At 54.4% G+C, this 25,506-nt stretch overlaps 1 long non-coding RNA gene across 2 annotated transcripts; it reads left to right on the top strand.

The window, feature by feature from the left end:
• Positions 1 to 24,134: 24,134 nt before the first annotated feature.
• Positions 24,135 to 25,506, top strand: LOC120601131 (uncharacterized). 2 transcript variants are annotated; one of them, XR_005652365.1, is made up of 4 exons: positions 24,135 to 24,285; positions 24,703 to 24,794; positions 25,037 to 25,140; positions 25,466 to 25,506. It is a non-coding gene; the product is annotated as an uncharacterized LOC120601131 (long non-coding RNA). The 2 variants fall into 2 exon arrangements; XR_005652366.1 differs by having other exon boundaries at positions 24,136 to 24,220.

Below are 25,506 nucleotides of genomic sequence, written 5' to 3'. Positions count from 1 at the left end.
ATACCCAGCCAATCCCCAATATAAAGAACCAGGGCTCCTTGGAGAGATGACTTGATTCTAGTGCTGACATAGGAAAAATGCAAGATGAGCCTGGAACATCTCGTAATGCCAGAAAGTAAGGAAGTACTAAAAGAAGAGAGAACAAAAAGGTGGGCAGAGTCCAAAAGACAAAGAGCTCCCAAAGGCCGAACCTGGAACAATGGAAGCAACAAAATAAAAAAATTTGTATTGGAACCAAAAGAATAAAATAAATGAGTCCATGTTGATAAATGATTGAATAAATAAATAGGAAGGAACAAATCATCCTTACAGAAGGATTCCAAAAAATTATACTCTTCCCACCTCCAAGAGGAACATATTCTCCCTCACCCCTATCTGAATGTGGGCCAGTCTTAGTGACTCCCTTCTAACAGAGGATGGAAAGGGAAAAATGGCAACACTATAGTGGAAAAACCTGGTAGATGTATCATCTTAACCCATGATCAAGGTTCACATCACTGCTGATAAGTCATGACCAACTGTAAGTCACCACGTCCCCGGATGAGCTGTGCTGAGAAGGGCACTTCACCTCTGCCATCTTCTTTCTAAAAATACATAACCCAGGTTAACTAAAAAAAAAAAAAAATCAGACACACCACAATGAAAGACATTCCATAAAATATCCGGCTTAGTAAATACTCTTAAAAAACATCAAGATTATGAACAATAAAGACAGACTAAGAAACGGCCACATATTGGAACAGACGAGTCAGACGTGATGATTAAATGCAACGTCATACTCTGGAACAAAAGAGAACATTAGTGGAAATACTGGTAAAATATGAATAGTCTGTACTTTAGTTCATAGTATTGTACCAGTGTTAATTTCTTAGTTGTGATACATGTACCACGGCATGTAAGAGGTTAACACTGGGGCGAGCTGAAAGTTAGATGAACCCTCTGTACCATCTTTGCAACTCTTCTGTAAATCTACAACTATTTAAAAATGTTTTAAAAAAGAAAAAACCAAAAGGGAAATGAAAAAGAAAAGGAAAAGACGGTTGCAATACATGTAGTCATAAAAGATTAGTATATAAAACATATTTTTAAAGAGAAAAACAACAATAACCACTTAGGGAAAAATAGACAAAAGAATCAAACAGGTATTTCATAGAAGTAGCACAAATAGCCTAGGAACACCTAAAATAGTTTGGTAATTAGGGAAATGCAAAATCAAATTAGAACTATCATTTCATACTCACCGGATGAGCAAAAATTGTTGAGTCGGACAATAACAAGTGGTAGCAAGAATATGAAGTAGTGTAGACTGGTACAAACACATTGGAAAATAGTATGGCATCGTCACCTGAAGTGAAACGTGCATAGCTTTCAATCTACGACTTTCAGTTGTGCCACTGGTCACTTACCCTAGGAGTCACATACATGTAAACATCCAGATACATTCATAAGAATGCCCCCAAGAGGGGTTTTATATTGGCCCCATACAGGTAACAAGCAAATGTTTGTCAACAGCAGTACGGATAAACGTTATGATATATTCATATGTTGGAATACTACATAGCACTGAAAATCAGTGAATGTGTATTATATATTTTTTATAATGCATGTATTAACATGAATTAATCTAAAAATAATAATAGTGAACAAAAAAAGCAAGAATAAGAATGATTTTAGTTATAGGGTTCAAAACTGGCAAAACTATAGTTTTAGAGATAGAAAATACCATTAAAATTTTACAGAATTTAATACTAAGTTTAGGAGAACAGCTACTCCTTGGGAAAACATAGGGAGATGCAACAGGGGCTTCTGTTTTTATTTATTTGTCCGTTTATTTATTTATTTTTTGCAAGGAGGGAGTGGCTGATGGTGCTGCATGGTGATGAGACTGGCAATGTGGAAGTCCCTGGCAACCTCAACTCACAGTTTCAATGGGAACAGAGCAGGTGGAAGCCTGAAGGAGGCTGACTGAAGAGGGAGTGAATGGTAGAAAAGTGAGTTTGTGTGTGTAGATTACTCTCTTTCTCACATGTTAGCTATGAAGAGGAGCAGAGAAATATGGCAGTCACTGGAGGGAGCTGGTGTAGTCAAGAAAGTTTTAGCCCTTTTTTTTTTTTGAAGGTAGGAGACACTAAAGCTGATAAAAATGCTCCTTGTGTTTTGTTCTGTTCCCGCCCGACTGTCTCATCGGGTCCTTAACATGTGGAAGGGGATAGATACAGTGTGTCGATCTAGAGCCGCCCCCACCCCAGACTTCATTCATGACGTGCTTGGACACTTCCGCCTTTGAAACCGGAAGGAAGAAGATAGACACAGACGTAAGCACATTGTTAATTTTTGTAACGAGATGACGTTTCTATCTGACGGTTTCCGTTTTCTCCATCACCAGTCTAGATGAAATCAGCTACACTGATGGAGACGAAATAAGAGAGGAGGAGGAGTTATGTAGAATGAAACACTCATCTTGGAAATGAGAGAGTGAGTCTACTAGAAAAGCGGTTCTCAAACTTTAGGGAGCATCACAGTCACCTGGGTGGGGGCGGAGCTTGTTAAAACACCAGTTCTGACCCCAGCCCGAATTTCTGGGATAGAGCACGAGAAGGTGGATTTCTAACAGGCCCGAAGTGCTTCTGATACTCCTGAGCAGAGGACCGCATTTTGCAAGTCACTATAGCTACAGAGGTATAACTGCCAAGTAGCATTTGCTGCCAAACCAAGCCATGAAATCATGAATGTCAAAGTCATCCAATCAGCCGGTGTGTGTTATTTTGCCCTAGCAGTGTTCCGCCGCTTGGGCACAGGCTCGGGAAAAGTGGGCGCAGGGTTCATCTGGGTGTGTGCTAGGTGAGTATGATGGCAGAAAAGGGTGCAAGGGACTTGAGGATATTTGTAAGGTAGAGATGATAATGGATGGTGAAATATAGGATGATCAAAGACAGACAGACGGATAAAGACAGGCGACGAGGAACTGACGGGTCACTCGACTGGCTTGCGTTCGCGCGTTTGGGTATGGGTGTCCTTGAGCGGACGAACTGGAAGGTAGAGAAACAGCGGTGGAAGAATAAAATGCTTGGATTTCAGAGGAGGTACAGTTTGCGGTGGTGATAACAGTCGGTCAGTGTGGAATAGGAATGAAGGAAGGAAGGAGAGATGAGAAAAGCTCAAGAAAATGGGAGGCCAGGGCATTTAACTGTTTCATCCAAGTGGGTTCTGAGGTCACTGAGCATGAGGTCGGGCACTGAGACGGGGCGGAGGGAGTGCGGGTCGTCAGTGGCTGGAGTGGCGAGTGAGGTGACCGCAGCGCCGAGATGATGCCGAAGCTGATCCTGGAGGCTGCTTGGAAATGAGTGTGATGCGAGGCGCGGCGGGCCCCAGAGAGGTGCCCATTCCTCCCGTGCGGGCAGCGGGCGGGAGTGGGAGCTTCACTCAGTCTCCTCCCCTGGGGTGAGGAGAACAGCGCTCCCAGCCTTCAGCGAGGGCCTGCTTCCTCCTGTTCCTGGCCATTGACAGACCTGGGATCGACTGGACTATTAATAGCAGGAAAGGAAGCCCAGAAGAATGCTCCAGGAAGAGGGCGTGTGGAAGGAGGGCAGGAAGGCAATGAGCGGGGAGGCTCTGGCCTGGACACCAGCGTCCACCTCTCCTTCCTTTGTTACCCCAGCTCGCCACCCCCAACTGCTGTTATCTCCAGGGAAATAAAACCAGAGGGCTCCAAGGCTGCCCAGGGGGAGGGCAGGGTAAACTGATGTCTGATGTGAGAAAGGAAAGGACACAGAGATCAGAGACCTGAGCCTTCTGTTCTTGGTTCTGCCTCTGATCCCCAAGGCCCTGGGCAAGTCCTTGGCCTTCTGTGACAGAAACACATCCATGAAACGAGCCAGATGATTCTGAAGGTCCCTGAGGATGCGTAGGTACCTTCCCAAACGTGATACGGGTACGTAGGTGAATCTGCTTTTGCTGTGACAAAGGGCCATCCTGACCAGCCCACTTTAGAGGCCTTGCTCTGGGCCTCCCTTTCTGGGAACTGACTGATCTCGAAACTCATTTTTCCAGCATGTGACGTTGGCTTTGTGAGCCTCTTCCCTCCCAGGAGGCGCTGCTAGTGACTGGGAAGGGGGTGGCGATGTTGCTGCAAGTTCAGTCCGGTTGAAGCCTGAGCACCACCCAGCTCTCCAGGGCCCGCCCCTTTCGGACCCCAAATCCCTCATTATTACCAGGCCTCTGAGTAGTAGGTGGGAATTAAAGTGGGGCTGGTAGGATGGGGGAGCTTTGGAAGGGTGCAGTTAGTAAGGGAACTGGGGCCGCCCCAGGAGCTGAGAGGGGCTCCAGGCCCACTGACGGCCTGGCCAGGACTTTCCCCCAGTGACAGCATCTCAGATGTCCACCCTTTACACTGCATTCAGTCCCCCTCACTCTCTTTCCCTCATTTTGAAAGAAGTGATGTCCCCCTCACCCCCACCATGTTATGTCCCCACCTCTGTGCTTCTGGGACTTTATTAATAAGTCAGCGCCCCCGACTCCAGCCCGGTGTGTACAAGTCTCCGGCCTCAGCGGAGGTGGGTCATCCTCTCCTGTTTCCTCCCTCTGGCTTGGCTGGTTCTTACTGTCTTCCACCAAGAGGCCTCTCTGGCCTCCCTGCCCTGCCCCCATGTGGGTCCTGTCCTGGGAAGCTGTTTGCTCTGATGTTCTGCCCTGGGTATTTCATTAGCCCTGTGCCACCCCTTGTAAATGCTTGTCCTCTGTGGCATCAAGAAAGCTAGTCCCACCCTCCACAACACACAAAGGCCCTAACTGGGTTGGTGGGGGACGGGGAGGGCGTGGGAGCCTGGGGAGGGGGAACAGGGAGGCTGATTCGGCTCACCTCTGCTAACCAGTCATGGCCTTCTCCCAGCCTGCACCGGGCCTGGGGGAAGCCTGGCCCCTCTCTGTGCCCTGGGTCCTGTGTCAGTTTCCTGTGGCTGCCATTCAAACTCCCATTAACTGAGAGTCTTGAAGCAACGGAATTTATCCTCTCAGCGTCCTAGAGGCCAGAAGTCTGAAATCTAGGTGTGGGCAGGTCTGCTTCCCTCAGGAGCCACGGAGGGGGAACCTTTCCTTGCGTCTTATAGCTCTGGCAGCCGTTGGCAACCCTTGGCTTGCAGCAGTGGCACTCCAGTCTGGTGCCATGGGCACAATGCCGCCTCTCCTCCATATCACTTATGAGGAAACTTGTCAACAAGAAAAGAGTATGACTGCCAAGTCAAACTTGTCAACAACCACCCAGGTAATCCAGGATGATCTCATTTCAAGATCCTTAGCTTAATTACATCTGCAGAGACCATCTGTCCAAAGAAGGTGATAGTTACTGGTTTCAGGAATTTGATGTGTGTCTCTTTTTAGTTTGGGAGACGGGGACATTTTTCGGCCCGCCACAGGTCCCTATCTGAAAAATGGAGATAATGACCTCTCAGGTTGCTGTCTCTATCCCACCAAATGGGCCCCTGCTTTGTCTGGGGGCCTTAAAGATGGGCCTGGTCAACTTCTCTGGCAAAGGGAATGTTTCATTCTGAATGTTTTGTGTCCTCCCTCCAAATTCCTGTGTTGAAGCCCTGTCCCCCAATGGGATGGCATTAGGAGGTGGGGCCTTTGGGAGGTTTACAAGGGATCAGGAGAGTGGAGCCCAGACGGTGGGATTAGTGTCCTCAGAGGAAGGGCCACCAGAGCTTCCTCCCTCCCGGCCATCTGAGGACATGCAAGAAGGTGGCCAGCAGACAAGCCAGGAAGACGGTCCTCTCCAGGACCTGCCCATGCTGCCACCCCGATCTCGGAGCTGCCAGTCCCAGAACTGGGAGAAATAAACGTCTGCTGTTTCGGCCACCTAGTCTGTGGTCTTTTGTTGCAGCAGCCCAAGCTGACTAAGACAAGGGGCCCAGGGTACAGGTTAATAATGGGAAGAGAAATAGCAGGAAGGATGGCTTCAGTGTCGGGGGCGGGCAGAGTCCACCCTGCGCTCACCATCCCCAGTTGGGCTGAGTGGTCAGGCAGGCAAGTGTGGCCACCAGTTCTAGTCATGTTCCACTCTCCCTGTCCCTTCCCTGGGGCCCCGGCAGCTCTGTTTGGCTGTTCAGTGGGTCTGCCATCCTCGTGCCTCTAGCAGGACAGCAGGACAGAGCCCCAGGGGGTTATCAGGCCCAGCTCCTCAGCATCGCCTCTCTCAGAGGGCCTCTGGCTGCCCCTTAGGGGAGATAATTCCGGGCATTCTTCAAATCTGGAATTGTTCGGTCCTTATCAGCTTGTTTCAGCTGGCCTGCCCAACGCTCGCTCCCAGGGCGGGGTCCCATCTGGCTGTTTCCCTGGGCAGGAGAGCGGGCTGCCACTGTCCCCCCAGCAATGGAGAAAGGCAGCCCTCACTGGGGTGCACTCCTCCCCGCGGGCAAGGGCACCAAGGCTGAGGTCACCCCACCTCTCCTTCCCCAAACCAGCAATTCTCCTCCTTTCCTGTCCCCGACACCTGTGTGTGGCCCAGAGCCTGCACGCACCTGCTCCAGTCCACACACATCCCTGCCCGGTCCTGCTGCGTGAGCCCATCACTCTCTCCTGCTCTCTCTCCACAAAACAGTGCTTAAGGGCACTCGCTTAGGAGCCCGACCACCTGGGTTCAAGTCCCGGTTCCACCACACACTGGTTGTGCCAGGCAGGCGTCTTTACACTCTCTTCCTCAGTTTCCCCATCTGTCAAAAGTGAGGAGGAGGGTAATAGTAGTAACTAAGTCACACCTTTAAGTACTTAGAGCAGAGCATGCCCATAGGAAGTGCTCGGTCCATGTCAGCTGCGATCACAGCCCAAGGCAGACAGGAAAGGCTCCTCCACCTGCCAGCCCCCAAGTCACGCCCCCACCACGCTTCCTGTTACGGTGCCATGCTGCGACATGCCTCTTCCTCTGGGGGTGCTCACGCCTGCACAGGCCTTGACCCCAGGGGAGTGTGCGCAAAAGGCTTCCTCAGACCCACTGGGGCTCTTCCCAGGTTCCCCAGTGAGGTACGGCTGCTTGGGGAGGGGTGAGGGGGAAGATGACAGCACCAGGGTGGCCATGGTCAGGTGAATTCCCAGACAAAGCCAGAACGTTCCTAGAAAAGAGAAACCTGAGGCCAGGGTGAGGCCTGGATGCAGGAAGAGTCTGCTCACCTCCTCGGAGAAGCCTGTGAGGGGCGAGAAGCAGGGGCGAGGAGGGAGGAGCTTTCCTGCTGGCAGCCTGTGAGTCTGCTCCCACAGCGACCCCAGACCTCGGTCTCACAGGGAGAGAGCTCTGGGACCCGTGTCTGGCGCTGGGGGCCACGTGTGCCCATGTCCTGCTCGGGCCTGGGTGTGTGTCCTCCTGTGTGACAGCAGGCCACCTCACTTCTGCCTCCTTCCCCATCCCACCCCGAGGGTGTGGGTGAAGATGAGTCTGATAAGTGTCAGACTCTGGAAGAAGGTGGGGAAGTCGTGTATTCGCACGTAGTACTGACCATCAGCGGAGGGCTGGGCTTTTATGTGATAGCTCACTTAATGTGGAAACACTCCAGAAATTTCTGTCCGAAGGAAACGGAAGTGGAGAGAGAGGTTAACTGACCTGTTCAACGCCACAGCAAGTGAGCGGCCAGGGAACCTGGGGCGCCAGTCTGAGGAGCACCCTTCTTCCCAGGGCCCTGTGTGGCCCTGAGGAAGAAAACCAGGTTAAGGGCGTGGGGGAGTTCTCGGCCTTCGGCTACTAGTCGGACAAGTCACTGAAGTCCCTTGGGCCTTGCCTCCCATTTGTAGAACAATGAGATGGGGACACAGTATGTCCAGCCGGGGTTGGCAAACTTGTTCTTTAAAGGGCCAATGTAAATACTTTAGCCCTTACGGGCCATGCACTGTCTGTCACAGCTACCCAGCTTCATGTAGCCTGAAAGTGGCCACAGGCAGTGTGTAAACAAATGAGCGTGGCTGTGTTCCAATAAAACTTTATTTATAAACACAAGCTGCTGAGCCAAGTTTGCCAACCCTTGATGCACAAGACCGCTCCCAGGTCTGGGGCCAGAAGCCTGGGTTTTCATCCAGCCGTGGACCCTATTCAGTGATGTCCCTGAAGAGCCCAAGAGCCACCTGTACTAGCCTTCTACAGGAAATGGAGCCATGTGATGGCAAACTGGGCAGAGTATTTGCAACTCATATCACAGCCAAAGGGAAACGCGTAAATTATACCTATTCGAAAAACAAATTTAAAAAGGTAGAATAAATTTAAAACCCTAAGACCGCTACAGTCCAATAACAGACATCGGAGGGGCAAGTGTGGGTGACGGCCCTCCACCCTTCGTATGGCTGTTACATACACGGAAGGGACCGTGGCCATTCCCCTAGGGCCCCTGGCACCTGCACAGCACTCATCCCCCGTGGACACTTGCTAAATGCGTCCCCAGGATGGGCCCCTGGCGCTTCACTCTCTCGCTCTTCTCTCTCTGATCCTCCTGGGAATGGCCAGTAACAGACAGCGAGGCATGGGGGCAGCGCCGGGGCGGCAGCTGACTAGCAGACGTGGCGGGCCACCTAACTCGGCTCCCGTACTCTCCTCCTCTGGGGCCGATGGCCCCTGGCCTGGAGCTCTCTCCCTGGGCTGCCCCCCGGAACTGTGTGCCTGGGGCCTGGGGTTCTGGCTGTTGAGTGTCTGCTCACATGGGTTCACAGTAGCTCCTGCTGTGCTGTCAAGAGGTCCCTGAGAACAGCCCCCTCCCCTTTAGTTTAAGTGTTTTATCGAAGAATTGCCTACATTCGGAGAACTGCACACACCACAAGTGCTGATGGAACATACCCACGTAACCAGCACCCAGGCTACAGAACCGGACACAGGACCTCGGAAGGCCCCCGTGTTCCCTTCGGTCACCCTCCATCCCCAGAGTGACCTCTCTTCTGCCTTAAATATCACGGGTTACTTCTGCCTGGTTGGGTTTTATATCAATGGCACCACACGGTACCAATTTTGGGGTCTGGCTTCCCCGCTTGATGTCTTACTTGTGCGATTCCTCCAGCCCGTGGGTACTCAGTTGGAGACGGTTCGTTCCCACTGTGGCAGAGCTTCCTGCTGTGGAAACGTGCCACGACTCACTTATCCATTCTGCTGCTAATGGGCATTCGGTGGCTTCCAGCGAGGGCCGCTATGCCTGGGGCTTCCATGAACACTGCCGCTCACGCCTTTGGGGAACTGATGTCTGCACTTGGAGCTGAGCTGCGTGGACGGGGCCTGCTGCTGCTGGTCCCTCAGGGTGTGGGGAAGGAGATGGAGCAGGCGGGCTGGCTCCAGGACACAGTTCCATCTCCTGAGCTTTCCCCTCGCGGCTCGGATCCCACCCCCTCACAGAACCTGAGGCCCTCCCTGTGTGGGCCGCTCCACTCCGGCTGCCATCCCAGACCCACCCCCTGGCCAGCCAGTCTTGCTGAAGTGCGGGTGTTAGTGCCAGGGGCCTGGAAGAGGTGGAGTGATGGCTGTACGGCGGGAGAGGGAGCTGGGAGGCCTGTTCCAGTGGCTTGGCTCTCAACTCCCTCATCGGCATGCCAGCTCAGGGACATTAGTTTCTACATGATTCACAGAAACCTGGCTTCAGTGACCTCTGCAACCTCCCCTAAAGACAATCAGAGGCCAGAACTGGCTGCACACCCCCATCCCATCCCCATCAGATGCTCTCCAGGTGAGGGTCAGAGGGCAGAACCTCACCCCCACCCCGGAACAGGACGACGTCTTGAGCGGGAAGCATCTAAATACATTCTTCGGATTACTCATTATTATAATTCTGCTGCTGAAGGCAGAGACGTGAGAAGAGAGCTTGGAATTCAATCAACACTGTGACCCAAGACTGCAGCCCCGCCTCTACCTGTGGCCCAGCTGCCCCCGCTCTGGGTCCTGCCCCACCCACCCGAAGGTCCCTGGCCTGGGCCTGCCTGGGCCGCCTGTCGTGACTGTTCCTAACAGATGGGGGTGCACATGCTGACCCCTGGAGATCTGGGACATGTGTGTCAGGCTTTGTGTGGGGACTGCCGGCCTGCCCAGGAAAGGAGCCGGGCTCTTCCTGGCCTGGAAAGTCGGACTAACCTCCTTAAAACAATACCCTTCCCAGGGCCTCCTAATCCCTCTGCTTGCTGCAGACCATGTGAATCCTGCTCTGTCTGACAGGGCAGTGTTCCCGGGAGCCGCCAACCCACTGGTCTGCAGGGGTGGAGGCGATGCCCGGCTGCCTGAGCTCACCTCGCCTGCCACAAAGGTCAGGACTACAGGCCAGCACCCTGGGGAGGAGGCAGAGTACCCTTCAGCTCATCTTGAAGATCCTTTCAAGGACCACACATGTGATGTACGTGCAGCCTTTGCAGAAATAGCAAGGCTGGGGAATGGGAGACCTAGGTATCATCTGAGTCTGGGGCCTCCTGGGGCCTTGGACTCCTTGTCTGTCAAGGAGAGAGAAATATCTATCTTGGAACTAAATGAACTTTTAAAAACATACATCATCTTTGGAGGAAAATGTCAAAATAATCCAGATCTACAGAGGGGCCAGCCTGGCCGGGTGGGAAGCTGGGCTGACAATCTTGTGAGCATTCTCCTGTGCACGGGTGACACAGATGTCTGTGCCAAGAGTTCTGGGACGGGAGGGAAGGGTGTTGCGTGTCTTGCCGAGCTTGTGTCGGGTCTGAGACTGGGGGGCACAGACGTGCGCATGTGCTGCCTCTTCACGTGGCGGAACGTTCTGCAAATCCACCCGTCGAAACCAGTTTCTCATCATTACTCCTAAACTTATATCTAGCGATTATTGACAACTAGCAATTATTGATACGGCCTTATCACAGCAGCCAGACACTGAGCTGAGAGCTTTAGGTGTGATCCCTTTTGCATCTCCCACGGCCTCTGAGGAGGTGCAGGGGACTGGGGCTGGGGAGACGGGGCTAGCTATGAGTGCGGGAGCCCCCAGGTGTAGGGGCTGCCTCTAAATCCTCGGGCGCACACGTACTTCCACAGCCAAAGCGCACGCACATTTGGCATCCAGCTCTTCCCTTAGCAATCAGTTCAAAAACAACCTCGGTAAATATTTTTCTGAGGGAGCACGTTGTCATTCCCACGCCACCTCCCGAAGCCATGAAAATAACCAGATGTGTATGGGTTTCTGGGCCGCTCCTGGAAACCTCCATCAGGGACCAGTCTCCATTCCCAGCTGAAAACAAACAAGGGCCTGGAGCCAGAGGCAAGTCCAGCAGAGACGTGGGATAGAGCGGAGTGAGAAAGTTCTGTGACACGGGGCCTGTGAATTTCCCAGGGAGTGACGGGTTTCCGCCTGGTGGAAGCCGAAGGTTAAGGCAGCAAGCACAGCTTTCCACATTTCCAAACTTTTTTCTCTGCCCTGGAGAGAGTTCGCCCCTTCCAGGAATAACACCTGCATCCTTCTTGCTGCAGAATAATTCACGTGAGGAAACAGTCCCCAGACTAAATCTGGGCATGCTGGTGAAGCGGGGAGCAGGGAGAGCTAAGCCTCAGTGAGCCGGTTCCCGAAACCCCACTTCCTTTGTAAAGCAGGTTAAATAAAGTCAAGACTCTACGTTTGGCTCCAGAGGTAGAGGGAAAAGCATGACCGCTCCCCACAGAGGGTGGAATCCGGATTTCTTTGGCGTTTGAAGGTGGGAGAGCGCTTAGCTTGCTAGCGGGGAGTGGGGGATCGATGGGAGTGTTGCTTATAAAGAACAAATTTTGTAAAAGACTGTAACTTAACAGTTGAGAGCTGGCTCCCTTGTCCCCACCGTCCCGCGCCAAGGCCCGTGAAGGGGGTGTCGTTAAAAGCCACGTTCATTCCTTTTAAACAAAGCCAAGCCGTCCCTGTGTTTGAGATGTTAGAGCTGGTCAAGGAAGCTCAGTTTCCTATGGGCTCCGCCTAGGGAAGTGAATCAAGAATCCCAGAGCCAGCCCTGGTTGGAGCCAGGTGTTCAAACAGCTGAAAATTCATCCCCCAAAAGTAGTCGAGGAGGCTGAATGACACCCAAGAGGGCGGCCAGAGGTATGAACGCGCACGTGTGCACACGCGCTCGCACACACACGCACACACACACACACACACAGTGACACAGCTCTTCTTTTCAGAAGAGGCTGGGAACAAAGTGTCTTCCCTCTGAGGGACAGGTCGGAAAGGGGTCAGGGGTTTTGCCCAGATCACACAGGCCGGGACACTGGGTCCAGGCTGGGGCTTTGTTCAGGAGCTGCGGGGGGCGGGGGGCGGCTCCGTCTCTTGCTCCATGCTTCACATGCTCCCGTCCCTACCTTCTTCCTCCATTCTCTTTACTGCGTTTCCGGTCTTGCTACTCTGCCAGGTGGGTTCAGAGGCCCAGAAGTCAAGGCCAAGTTTATTTGGCCCCCTCCATGCCCAGAGCACTAAGGCGTAACCTAAAATGGAAGGGGCTACTTGGAGCCTCGAGACTCAACTCTAGGTGAATCACCACCATCCTCCTGCCTCAGATTTCCCGTCTGGAAAGTGGGTGCTGTGCTCTGGAGCACGGAACAACCCAGGGCCACGGGATTTCGGAGATGCTGGTCCCAGGGGCCATCGCCTTTCTCAGCTTCTCTCACAGACCAGTCTTGCTTTCAGAGTGATGATGTCACACCTAAAGCTGCGGCTGGAAGAGGAGCTGATGCCCGGTCCTCAGGCCAGAGGCAGAGGCCAGACGGGCTGCGAACTACTGAGCAGCGAGGTCCAAGCAAGTTGTGGCTGGGTCCACAGTCCACCGTGACCAGTGACTGGGTCTGTCCCCAACTCTGAAAGCCATACTGACATCACTTTCCTCTGAGTTCCTGGGTCATTAACGCCAGAACTAGAGGGACCCTAGACATCATCTGATCACATTCAACAAGGGAGAAGATGGGCAAACAGATGGTCCGAGTACTGGGTACCAGGTCAGACCTTCTTTGGTTTCTAGAACTCTGGTCCAACTCCCAGAGCAGGCTCTCTACCCTGTGGGGCATGCGCGCCCACAAGCTCCTGACTCCTGCAGCTGCTCCCCTTTCTGGCTGTTAGATGTGGAGGCCTGTAGCAAGGTGAAGAGAGAGGGCCTAGGCCAGCAAGACCCCGGGAGCCCCCCAGTATGCCATAGGACATGTGCACATGCCCTCCCTCGCATTATCCAGGAATTCAAGGTGTCTCACTGGGGCTGTCCCCAACAGCCAGTTGTGATGGTATCCCAGCCATCTCCAGCCAACTCCAAAGCACCAGTACTGTCAGAATCTAAGCTGCCCCCTGTCCCCCACGCCCCCAGCCTTCCTGGATGCACCCAAACACTTGAACCCAGTCCCCATATGCCAGCAGTTCTGAGTGGAAATCATCAGGCGAGTCAGGTTTTTCAGATCACTGGGAAATACGAAATAGGAGGGTCCTTGAGGTCTGGGCCAGCCCCTCACTTGCAGATGAGAAGACAGGCCAGCAGAAAGACCCCGCCCTGAACGGTGGAGTATCTTCCTCTTGCAGACTCATGTTCTTTTTCTTCCTGCTCTTTATTCAAACCCAACTCAGATGGACCCTCCTGGGTATCTGCTCCGTGCCTGCCACCACCACCATACACACATGCACACACCTAAATACACAAAGCTTAACTAAGAGGAGGCCCCAGGGGCTGTTACAGCTGCTACATTGACACGATTGTCCGAAGTGCCTATGGAATTCAGAGATATGACTCAAGTGCGGTCAGGACAAGACTTCCAGATTCTCCCAGGTTCGGGGGATAAAGCCAAAGTGCTTTCCAGCTAAGTGCAACCTCCCAGGGTGCCAGGGGGGAATGAGAGCCTTCGAGCAAGCTCCCACCCTGCTTCTCCCCAGGGGCCAGCTGTCCACGGCACGAGCGCTCTCCTGCCCCAGCCCCAAGTGGCTGTAGAGAAGCTGAAATCAGGGTGATCTCAGGGCAAGAAGCAATTCTATGTGATGCTCTGGGGTCTCCAGATGAAGGCTGCCTGGCTGGGAGAAGAGACATGCTGGGGAGCAGGGCTGTTGATTCACTGGTAGGCTGAGACCCAGTGCGCTCTCTACTCAACAGCACCCCTAGGGCTGGGGTGCAGGGCTGCATCTGCCTGAGCTCGGGGACCCTACACTCACCAAGCTCACTGAGCTCCCTGATCCGCATGTGAGGGGTGCCTTATGCGCTAGCAGCAGCTTAGAAAACACTCAGCAAACAAGATGCAACCCCCACCCCGCTTCGCCATCTGGCTGCCTACTCTCAGAAAAAAATGACAGCCTGAAGATGGATGAGATCCAGGCACCTAGGCAAGCTCTGTTTAACCAGAGCCGCAGAGAAAGCCCCAAGCATCAGTGCACAATGGTGAGCCACTGAGGCAGTGCTGGTTGACGGTACATCCTCTGGAACCCCTTTCTCCAAGGCCTGGGGCCGGGATGACAGGATGAGGGGCTCAGACCGAATTTACAACAAAAACGTGACACTGTCAGGATCAGGCACTCAAAGCAGCAGGGGCAGAGGCCCAGCAGGAAAGAAGACAGAAGCGACCATGTTTGGCCCCATCTGAGCAGAAAGGTCAAACGTCAAAAACACACACATCCACCATTCTTAGTAATGCCTCTGACTTCTGAGTGGCAACACCCTCTTTAAAAGCCCCACGAGGGGCCGGGGATGGATCCTGCTCCCTGCTCCTGCACAGACTCTGGCACAAAGACCTTCCTCGTGGTGCAGACCAACGAATGCCCTCAGGGAGAAGGGCCCACATTTCCACGTCGAAGGGTCTTGCTTAGCGAAGGGGCTCTTGTGTTTTCACGTCTGATGCTCCTTAGCCCCATCCAGGTCTTTACAGGGGACCATCTGGATCGTAGCACTGAACATCACACATACCTGGACACCTCTCGGTCCCAGACAAACAGGGACGGTTGGTCACTCTACCTCTACATCGTATTTTCCCCACAGGATGTTAATAGATGTTCTACTCAAAACAGGAAGGAGAAGGAGAAAAGGTTCCATGGTCAACCCATGTCTGGGGAACGCTGGCTTCAAACAGGCGATAAGGCACGGCTCAGGGCATTTCAGATCAGAGTATGTACTGATTTTCCAAATGTTTTGCATCATGGTTCTCTTTCACCCTTAAAATAATTTTTATTCATTTTTCGTTTATTGAGAGCAAAACTATTAATATCTTGAGGACTACTTGTGTTCTCTGTGGACAGTTTGGGACACAGCTTGTTCGATGGAGCTGTGAAAGTTAAGAAAAAAGACCATACGGTGCTAGCCCCGATTTACCATGTGGGTAAACTGAGGCACGGAGCACTGTCCCCATTGGGGGTTATTGTGCGGACAGCCAAATGCAGCCCTGGGAGTAGTTAGTGCTTCTCTTCCCCCCGCCCCCCGCATGTCTTTGCGAGGAGATGGTCAGTTCCCTTGGCTTATGTGAGCTGCAGGACTAGAATCCCACCTGCCACCCCTCCTCCCTTCCCTTCTCCGAGAAGGAAAATGTAGCGATGGCTGCAGGAACAACTTCATGCTTCACTGCTTGGCCCGGATGGTGTCACTGGGGATTTAGTGCAAGAGGAAGGGTCATTTGAGGAGAAAGGAGGCGGGCTAGACGGGCGCAGTGGAGCAGAGGTGGAGACGGGGCTGTAGGATGAGACTCCGTTTCACAGGGTGATGGGGAGAACCTGCCAGGATGAGGGTCAGGACGGCTTCGGGAGAACTTGTCCTCACTTGAAGCCCAAGCGTGAAAGGCAGTGTTCCCTAGGGCTGGGGTGAGAAGCACCGGGACGCGAAGTAGGAAGATGGGGGGCTGCCCGTCAGAGCTCCTATTTAGCTAAGCCTACCCTGACCACGCACATCCGCGACTGTGGTCTACAACTGACCCCCACGCCCCCAGAACTAGGGCCCTCATCCTGGGTGACCTGGTGGTGACTAAATGGGGAACGACTGGTTCCTGGGAAAGAGCCACAGAGGAAAAGTGTGGCTTAGCGAGGTCCAGCTTGGGAGGGGGCAGGAGCAGGGTCTGCGTCATCACACCTCACACTGGGCTAGAGCCGAAGCCGATAAAAGAAAAACTAAAGTGTTCGGGCACATGGCCGACGTGTGGGTACTGAACCCTCACTGTTGAGGCAGGCGCCACACCCATGTCACAGCTGGGGAAACAGTCCGAGGAACAAGTCTGAAGTCACAAGGCTAGTAAGTGCCACAGCTCGGACTAAAATCAGGCTTCCGGCTTCAAAACCTGGGGCATACACCAAGAGATTGCCAGTTCTCTTCTCTTTGACGGAACTTTCCCCCAAAGGAATTCCTCTGCGCAGACCTACTGCACAGAACTGATAAAAGCAGAGCTGCGCGACGTGGGTGGGATGTAAAGTCCTCCCCAAATTGGCCTCCTCTTAGTTTTCCCTTCCGGGTATGCACCCCAAGCTCTCGGTGACCCCCAAGTCAGCTCACAGAACACCTCATCCAGGTTTGAAAGCCACTGGCCTCCAGCTGCTGGCTCTTACGAGTTTCCATGCACCAAGACAGTATAGTATCTCCCTCTGCCCCGTACTCGCCCCACTGAGGTGGGGAAGGGAGGTCGGGGTGCAGAAATACTTCTTTGCCTTCCAGAGGCCAGTGGGGAAAAGCAGGTCCCCTCTATGCCTGCCCTGGTGTAGCCTCTGCTCACAGCCAGTGCCCAGGACACTTCAAGTTCACTGGTACAGCTCAAGGCTGAGGGACCTCAGTGGGAGTTTTCCTTGGGCATCAAAGGAACTGCTCATCAGTACCAAAAGGCCGGAGCCACACAAACAGGGGTTAAGCTCAAACTGGCTTAGCTAGAAGGTGGCGAAGCCTCAGCTCCTAGGGGACGACTGCTGGGATTTCACTCACGCAGATGAGAAGTTGATCTGACTGGCAAGGGGAGGACTGAAGGCCGCTGCAGAGAAGCCCAAGGTTTTCAGGGACTGGGTCTACGGTATTATTTGCCAGTGACCTACTCCAATATTCATTCCTTGCTTCATCTTCATAACTGAATCGCTGATTTGGGGTTAGATATAAGGGTGCCTGAAATAAAAATTACTCTTGCCTAAGGAAAGTATTCTTCCCTGCTTCCCTTGCAGCTAGGTGCGCCCACAGGACTAAGTTCCGTTCAACAAATGTAACTGGAAGTGCTGTGTGTGGTTTCCGGCAGGTAACCTCAGAAAAGGAGCTGCAGGCTTCTTGTTCCTTTCTCCTGACATCTGGCACCCAGGTAGCCATCTTGGACCATGAGGCAACATGCTCATGGTGGCAGATCCACCATACCGGCCCTGTGAAACATCTATCATATAGGGAAATATAGCTCTGTCTCGTTTAATGCACTATTTCTTTTTAGTTGCTCTGAGCAGCCAAATCGAGTTGTAACAGAAGCTCTAACCTTCACCTGAAGGGTCCTTCGGGTGGGGGAGGCACAGAAGCAGGCATGAGGCACTTCCCACAGCTCTCCTGCTCTCAGGAGCCCCCGCTCCCTCTCCTGCCCACGTGCCAGCCCACCTGCCACCTGCCTCTCTTCTGGAATCAGGTTGGGAGCCCGGCAGTTAGAAAGCTTAGAACTGGCAGGCAAGCCTTTGGCTTCTAAACCATCTCTGCCACTCACTCACTCATTCATTTAGCAAATATTTATTGAAAGTCCACTGTGTGGCAGGTACTATCCTGGGTGCCATGGTTACAGCACAGAACAAAAGTCCCTGCCCTCATGGGACTTACAGACAGATGAGCAGACTCCAGTGATAAGTGCTACGGAGAACACAAGCAGGGTCAGGGGACAGGGGTATGTCATATAAGGTGGGCCGGGAGGCCTCTTTGAGAAGGTGGCATTCATGCAGAAAGCTGATGGAATGAGGGAGGCATGTGGGTACTTGGGAGAAGAGCTGGCTGTGTGCTCTCTACTGTGAGTCCTTGGTGTCTGGGCCTCGGTGTCCCCTCTCTGGAATGGTCTGTGAGAGAGGCTATCCAAAGGCAACCTCACGCTGCCTCAGCTGGAGACCAGCTCTAGTCAATGTGTTCAGAGCAGGTGAGCATAGGAGTCAGACTGGATGGGGAAAAGGGGCCCCTAGGACACAGCTCTGTGAATCTCTGGTAAGAAGGGGACATGGCTTCCGCCTCACATCTAGTCAATAAGTTGAAGAATTACGAAGTGTCCCTGCCTTCCCATTGTCCCTTCCATGTTGACCTGGGTCAGGGGGCTGCAGGGTTAGATGTCAGACAGCTGTGGACTCCGGGTCAGCCCATGCGTCTCCAGGGGCCTGGCTCTGGGCGGGCTCTTTGTGCCCCAACGTGGGGCCGCATGGCAAGACGCGCTCAGCCATTCCTCGGGCTTCTCTTCCCCCTGGGCTGAGGCACACAGCCTTCCGGCCACGACAATTGGCGGACGGGGTGCCACCCTGCGCCCTGGCCCTGGGGAAGTTCGAGGTGGCTGACCTGAGGGGGATAAGGATACAAAGGAAGAGAGGAGGGTGGTGTGCTGGTGGCGGCGTGTCGGGGAAAGGGGTGGGGACAGAGGGAGAATGGGCCGAGCGAAGCTGGGGGGTCTGTGCTGCCCAGGGTGGGGACAGAGCTCAGAGCCCACACGGAGTGTGGGGTGGAGGATGTGGGGAGCGGCCACGCCTGAATCTGCAGCGGATCATGGCATTCGTGCACCAGCCATCTAGCAAGCATTTCCAACCATCTATTTGCTCCAGGTTCTGGCAAGGTGATGTGGATGCTACACGGGTCCCAGGCGACGGGAGACGGACACACGGTCACAATGCATGGTGGCCAGCACTGAGACATGGTTCTCAAGGGGCCTTTGGGGAGCCTAACTTTTCCTTTTTTTTATTATTTATGCCTACAGCGTCTGGTCTTCCTAGATGGTCTCCCATCCAAGTACTAATCAGGCCCGACCCTGCTTAGCCTCCAAGATCGGACATCAGGCTTGTTCAGGGTGGCATGGCCATAGACCATGGACCATGGCTCTACTGGGGCGCGAACCCAAGACCTTCTGCGTGTAATGCAGACGTGCTAACTGCTACACGATGGAACCATGTCTGAGCCTAACTCTTGACTAACGAAGTGGCTCTAAGCCTCGTCTTACCCTGATGGTGGAGGGGTGGGGAGAGAGTCTGGGCACAGTACAGAGTTGTCGCCATCATGCAACCCTTTCTGGAAAGGATTTTAATGAGTTTCTCCAGTGCCCGGGACAGAATAGCCCTGAAAGGTCCACTTACTAGTGTCTGTGGCACACAGGTCTCCCAGGAAGCCATCACTGGGAGTCACGAGGAACTTGGGCAGGTGACCCCACAGCCTGGTCTGTATTCCCTCCTCTGAAAAATGAGCAGTGCAAATGTTTTCCACAAGGCTCCCCAGCTCTAGAATTCTGTGTTCTAATTTTCTAGTTTATTGAGAAGTGGTGTGAAAATCACCTTTTGCTGATTGGATTCTACTTTGCACAGCCTATTTGAAGAAACCTTCTGGTAAATACTATTGCAAATATGAAGACATTTTTGCAGATTCTCTGGGAGGCTTTCCTGAAGAGAATACCTACGGTCGTGAGGCTTGTGTAGCCCTAAGAGTCACAACTCCAGATCTGCCACCTGGCTTGATCATCTAACAGCCCCACACAGTGGACACATGGCAGGAGAGGCCAGTGTTCCTGGGAACGGGACGCGACAGGAACACACACACACTCCCCCCCACCCGCTGAGCTCCCTGCCCTGCTTCATACTCTGTGGGCACAAACAGAAAGCGAGCCCAGAGCTCCTGGTGGGTAGGTCTGAGGAAGTCTCCAGGGGGCTGAGGCTGGTGGGAAGGGGCGGGCGGAGGAAGGCCCTTCTCTGTTTGCAGTTACGTGGGAGGACCTGCAGGGGGCCCTGGGGTGTGAAGGGTGTGAACTGGCCCTTCCCAGAGTAGGGCCATCGCATCCCGATCCCACTGCCATGAAGTGCAGTGAGCTATCCAGAGGGTTCTTCCCACTTCCCTTGGGAGTGAAGGGCCTCGAACTAAGCACTAGGCCATCCTCACAGCAGCCACCGGACGCCCGGACTCTCAACAGTAGCTCCCTCCCACCAGCTCCGGCTGCTGCAGGAGGAGTTGGCCTGGGCTCCCCTTCCGCAGAGACTGAAGCCAGGGGCTCCAGCCAGAGCTCCCCTCAGCCTAACAGTCCAGGTAAAAATTTTGCGACTGCTCAGTGCCTGATGCCACGCTGGGCCCTGGAGGGAGAGATGACTCTGCTCCTGACCCCTGCCCTTGGCAGGGCTCACTGCACGGTGGGGGAGGCACCCAAAAGACCATGGGACGCGACTGGTTCTGGCTAAGAAAGCAGGGAAGGCTTCCTGACAGGATGATACCTGAGGACAGACAGGAGTTAACACTCCAGCCCGTCTTGCTCGGGGGAATTCAAACTAGATGGCGACCCCTTCCTCTCAGCTTCCGAAGGGCAGAGACATGAAAACCCCACGCAGCAGGAGCCCCTCCTCTCCCTTCAAATACGGATTCCTGAGGAGAGGGCCGATGGGGGGCAGCCTCCATGCTGCCGCCTCTCCCCCCACCTGTGCCCTGCCTTCTCTGGGCCCGGGGTGACCCCAGAACGCTCTCCTGGGCATGCCAATCTCCCCTCTTCTGCCCTTTCTTGGGTGGCCACACATCACAGCCCTGGCCAAGCTGCCACCTGGTGGTAACTGTGTGTCCCTCAAGAGTCTTCTCGTCCCTTCCTAGCCTGTCCTCTAGCCCTCCTCTTCTCTGGCCTGCTTCGACTAGTGAGCTCCCCACTCTCCTCCCCATGTCTTGCTCACTTCTGTCTCAAAGCCATGCCTGAGCAGCGGCATGCTAGTAACTCGCACGGTCCCCCCAGCCCTAACCCATGGAACCTTCTCTCAGGGCTCCAAAGTCTTTCTGCATCTCACTGACCCATCTCAAACCCCCATCGTGACCCTTGGACTCTAATCTGTGTCTCCCCTGGACCCTGCCACTCATTCAGCCTCAGTGGCCCTAAGAATGGTCTCCTATCCCACACCTCCCTCAAGAAGATGTGCCCAGCCACCCCTCTCCACACATCTTAGGGCTTTCTTTACACATGGCTTCCTTTCCCACACCACGCGGCGCCAAAGCTCCAGTTTCCATTACGACATATCAATCGTACCCACAAACATGAGCAGCATCCTGATGCTGGGGGCGCCTGAAGCTGACCAAGAGCTCTATACATATGCTTTATTAATCACTATAGCTAGGATTTATGGAGCTCTGACCTTGAATTGGGCACGACGTCAAGCTCATCACATCGGTGATCTCTCACCTTCAGAACGACCTGCATGTTAGAGGCTCGTTATCATTTTATAGATGAGAAAACAGGCTCAGAGGTACGACCTGCCACATGGTTCAACCCAATGGATATCAAACCAAAAAGCACTGAGAATGGGGTCTAATGGCTCGTCAGGTCCCTGGGTTCAATGCTGTTTATGCTGTAGGCTGCATGATCTGCCTAAGGTCAGCTCCGAGGGGACCTGTCCAGGGCTAATTCCTTTGTTGAGGAGATACTATAAGAGTGTTTTGTTTGTTTGTTTGTTTGTTTGTTTTTAAGAATTAAATCACAGGATTCCGGCAGTTTTGGAAGTTACACCATCCCAGATGACTGTGGCCCGGTCCTTACTGACTCCCTCTACAGCCCCTAAATACCAATCCTACACCCCTCAGCCTTTTCTGGCCTCAGCCGTATGCAAATAATAATAACAACGCCCCCTTGGCTGTTTTGCACTTTTCAAAGCGCTTCTTTTTATCACTGTATATTCTAATAATAACATTTTAGGGGAGCTCAGAAAGGCCGAGTGGCTTGCTGGTGGGGACGGGAGCCAGGTTCTGGTTTTTTGCTTACCATATATCAAGCTCCTACCATGTGCCATGCCTCCTGCCAGGCTTGAGGGCTTCCTGGAGGAGACAGGGTTTCCGGGCAGTGCCCAGATGCCAGGGAAGACAGTCCCAGCCTTGAAGCCAGCACAGTAGGCTTTCCTATGGGTGGCTCGAGAGCACCTCCTCTTAGGGCGGGACAGTGGGGGTCTCATTCCACAGCCCCCACCCTCACCTCAAAGCTCAGCCTCTTTAAGCTCAGAAGCACTAGGAACTAGCCCATCTCCTTTCTGGAAGGCACTAAGAGGCTCCTGGCAGAAAGAGAGCTTGTCAAGGCCCACACTGACAAGCTGCCCTCCTCCAGTATCTTCCCAGCCCTGCGGGTTGTGCGGATCTTCAGTGACTGCCATGCTCAGCCGAGGCTCCCACTGTTCCTTGCACAGCGCCCCATCCTCCGGGGCACACACCACTCGCCTACTGAGACTGCCTTTCCCTTTCAGGCCAGGCTGGTGGAATCTCAGGGCCTCCTACCCCCCAATGCCCGAGCCCACTGTGCTCTCCCAGCACCAGCCCTTCCCCCCACCAAACGTGGGGGGCAGGGTGCAGCTGCACAGACTGCACAGCCTTTCTATCTCACCCTCTCCCTGAGAGCTTAGTCCCAAATGCCAGCAGCCTGCCCACAGCAGGGTCCCTTCTCTGTCTGGGCTCTCACTGCGGGGCTCTGAGGACTGGGAACATCACCCCATTCTGCGGACACACGCTGGGGTGGCGGAGAAGGAGCTAGCTGCACCTCTCTCTGGGGCTGAGGCTCCGGAAGTTCCTAGGGGCTTTTGGAACACCTGCTCTGATTGAGTCTGCAGCCAATGCATGTCCCCTCCCCAAAGGGTAACATTTCACCTTCAGACGGAACATGGGAGGTGTTTCTAAGGTGCAGCCCAAGCTGCATGAGAAAAGTTCCGCTTATACAAAGGGGCTGGAGGGGGTCTCCCAGTCCTGGCCATGCGCTAAGAACAGATCTGTTCCTTAGGTGACATGGAGGCAGGAATCCTATTCGGATGACTTTGGGACTGTGGAAGGTGTATTTATTCCCCCTCCACCTGCCCCAGCATAGACTCGGTGGGCTGGGTCTGCACACACTGCTTGGAAAACCCTTTTTGCGAACGAGGAAGACATGGCTCGCGTGGGCCGTTAGCGGACGGTTGTCACCTGCTTCGCAGACTTTCTCATGAGCATTCAGTCTGCCGCTTTGCCTGGAATCAAAGACGACACAATACCGTCCCTGAGCTCCCCCAACATGGAGAAAAGGGGTCATCAGACCCTGGGGGTCCCCCTACTAGGTGCCCCAAGAGCCGGCTTTCTGCCTACAAACCCATTCAGCGCCGGCGCGCCCCTGTTTGCCCCGGCACAATCCACCGCCCGCTCCACCCGAACCGAGACGCGCGGGACAATCCAGCCACGCTCCAGGCCCCGCGCCCGCGGCATTCCCGGGCTTGGAAGGGGCGTGGATGGTGCAAGGTCAGGGCTCTGCCTGTGGCCTCGGCGCGAGGCGCGCGGACGGGCAGCCCCGGGTCCGGCCACGAGGCGCGGCGGGCTTCGCGGCAGGTGGGCCCGGCCGGCGGCGCAGGGACACGGTGGGCGCCCGGCGGAGCTCGGGCCACCACTCACCGTCCAGGGAGAGCGACAGCAGCAGCAGCAGCGGCAGCGCCGAGAGCGCCAGCGCGGAGCGCATCGTGTCCTGGCCGCGGGCCCGGAGCAGGTGGCTGCGGGACTGGCGTCGGGTGCGAGTGCTCGGGCGGCGGGAGCGTGGGCGCCGCTCGCCGAGGCCTGGCGGTGGCTGCGGCGGCCGGGCGGCGACCCGGTGCTCTCTGGTCGCGCTCGGGGGGCCCCCTCCTCGCGCGGTCGCTGCCGCAGAGCCGGCTCGGGGCTGAGAGCCAGGCGGCGGAGGAGCGGCGGGCTGCTGCGTCGCCGTGGTGTCTGCGCGGCTGCGGCGACTCGCGTCCCGTCAGCGCCGGCCCCCGCCCCTCCCTCCCCTCCCCCAGGAGCGCGGCGGCGGCGGCGGCGGGGCCGGGCGGGGCCGGGCGGGGCGGGCGCTGGGCAGCGAACAATGAGCAGAGGGGGAAACTCCGCCCTGCAGCGCGGCGGGCGCGGGCTCGGGTTGCGGGTGGCGGATGGCGCGCGCGCGCGCCTCGTGTGTGTATGTGTGTGTGTGTGTGTGTGCAGGCAGGTAGGTGTGCCCTCATGCCAGGAGCGGGTGGGAACTGCAGTGGGTAGAGTGTGTGTGTGTGTGTGTGTGTGTGTGTGTGTGTGTGTGAGGGTAAAGACTGCGCCGGGAGCGGTGGACTGCGGGTGAGTGTGTGTGTGTGTGTGTGTGTGTGTGTGTGTGTGTGTCCGCGCCAGGGTCGAGGGGACTGCGGGCAGCGGTGTGAGTGTGTGTGCCCGGCGGAGCGGGGCTCTGAGCCGGATGGCTCCCCGCCCGCGAGCTCACAGGTGTTGCCTGTCTTGCTTTGGGGAGGTTCTGGGGAGACCCTTACACCGCCCCGGCCCTCGCAGGCCCATTTCCCGAGCGAGGACGCCCCGCAGCCTTGTGTGTGTGCTAAGGGCCATTCAAGGCCTCCGAGCTGCAGCGCGTTCTGCAGCGCCGGGGAAGCAATGTCTCTCATCTGTCAGGTGCAACTCACCTGCGGGCGGGCCTGCACACCGCAGGACTCCGGGCAGATCTATGCTGCCGTGTGCACTGGGCAATCTGAACCAATTAGTTGATTAATCTCTCCGAGCCAAAGTTCCTAAACTGTGAACTAGAGGCGACAGTAAAAATAAATAAGACACGGTTTTGAGGGATTAATATGTGCCAGTCTAAGAGCTTTACATATATTAATTCACTTACTCTTCACAACATATTTTTAGCCTCATTTTGCAGACAGGGAATTGAGTCAAAAAGGGGTTAAGAAACTCGCTCAAGATCACATAACTGGTGAATGGCAGACCTGCCTCTGAGAGTAAGTATAGAGAAGTACTTTGCACAGTACCTAGCGAATAGTAATTTCTCAGTAAGTATTAGCTATTATATTTACTCTTGCTATATGAAGATCAGTAATAAAGATTTAGGGCTCCGAGGTCAAAACCGACTTGGGCTCCAAACCTGGCTGCGACATCTATTAGTTGTAAGACCCTGGGCAAGTTACCCTCAAAACATCGGTTCTTTCTATTCGCATTGTAGTGATAACAATACCTACATCAGGGTGGCTCTAAGATTTGATTAAGTTAGTACGAGAGGAGCACTTAGCCTCGGGCCTGGAACACAGAAAGTCTCGATGCATGAAGCGGCCGGCACTCGAAGTGATGGTGAGAAATTTGCAAACTTGGAATGGGGGTGGGAGTTGAATTCCATAAACCGAGTCAACCTGAGGAAAGAACAAAGAAGCATCCCTCCTTTTTTCCTCAAAAGCTGCTGAGGGCAGCGAGGGTGGGGGGCATGCAGATCCTGGAGCCCACTGCAGAGGAGACGCAGCGGCTGCTCGGGTGCGAGGGGGAAGCGTGAGCGGGAAGCCGGGAGCAGCGGACCTAGAACGGGAGGAGTGATTAACCCCGGGGGTTGGGGCGGGGTGGGGGGAGCCATAGATTTGGCTCACGTGACTTTTGGGCTGATTATCTGGAATCTTTCTGCCAGATGGATCTGGGTGGTAAGGGGGTTGTCCCCAGGATCCAGCC

Source organism: Pteropus medius, unplaced genomic scaffold, assembly GCF_902729225.1.
Source record: "Pteropus medius unplaced genomic scaffold, Ma_sr-lr_union100, whole genome shotgun sequence".
Lineage (NCBI taxonomy): Eukaryota > Metazoa > Chordata > Mammalia > Chiroptera > Pteropodidae > Pteropus > Pteropus medius.
This window is presented reverse-complemented; position numbering and strand designations above follow the sequence as displayed.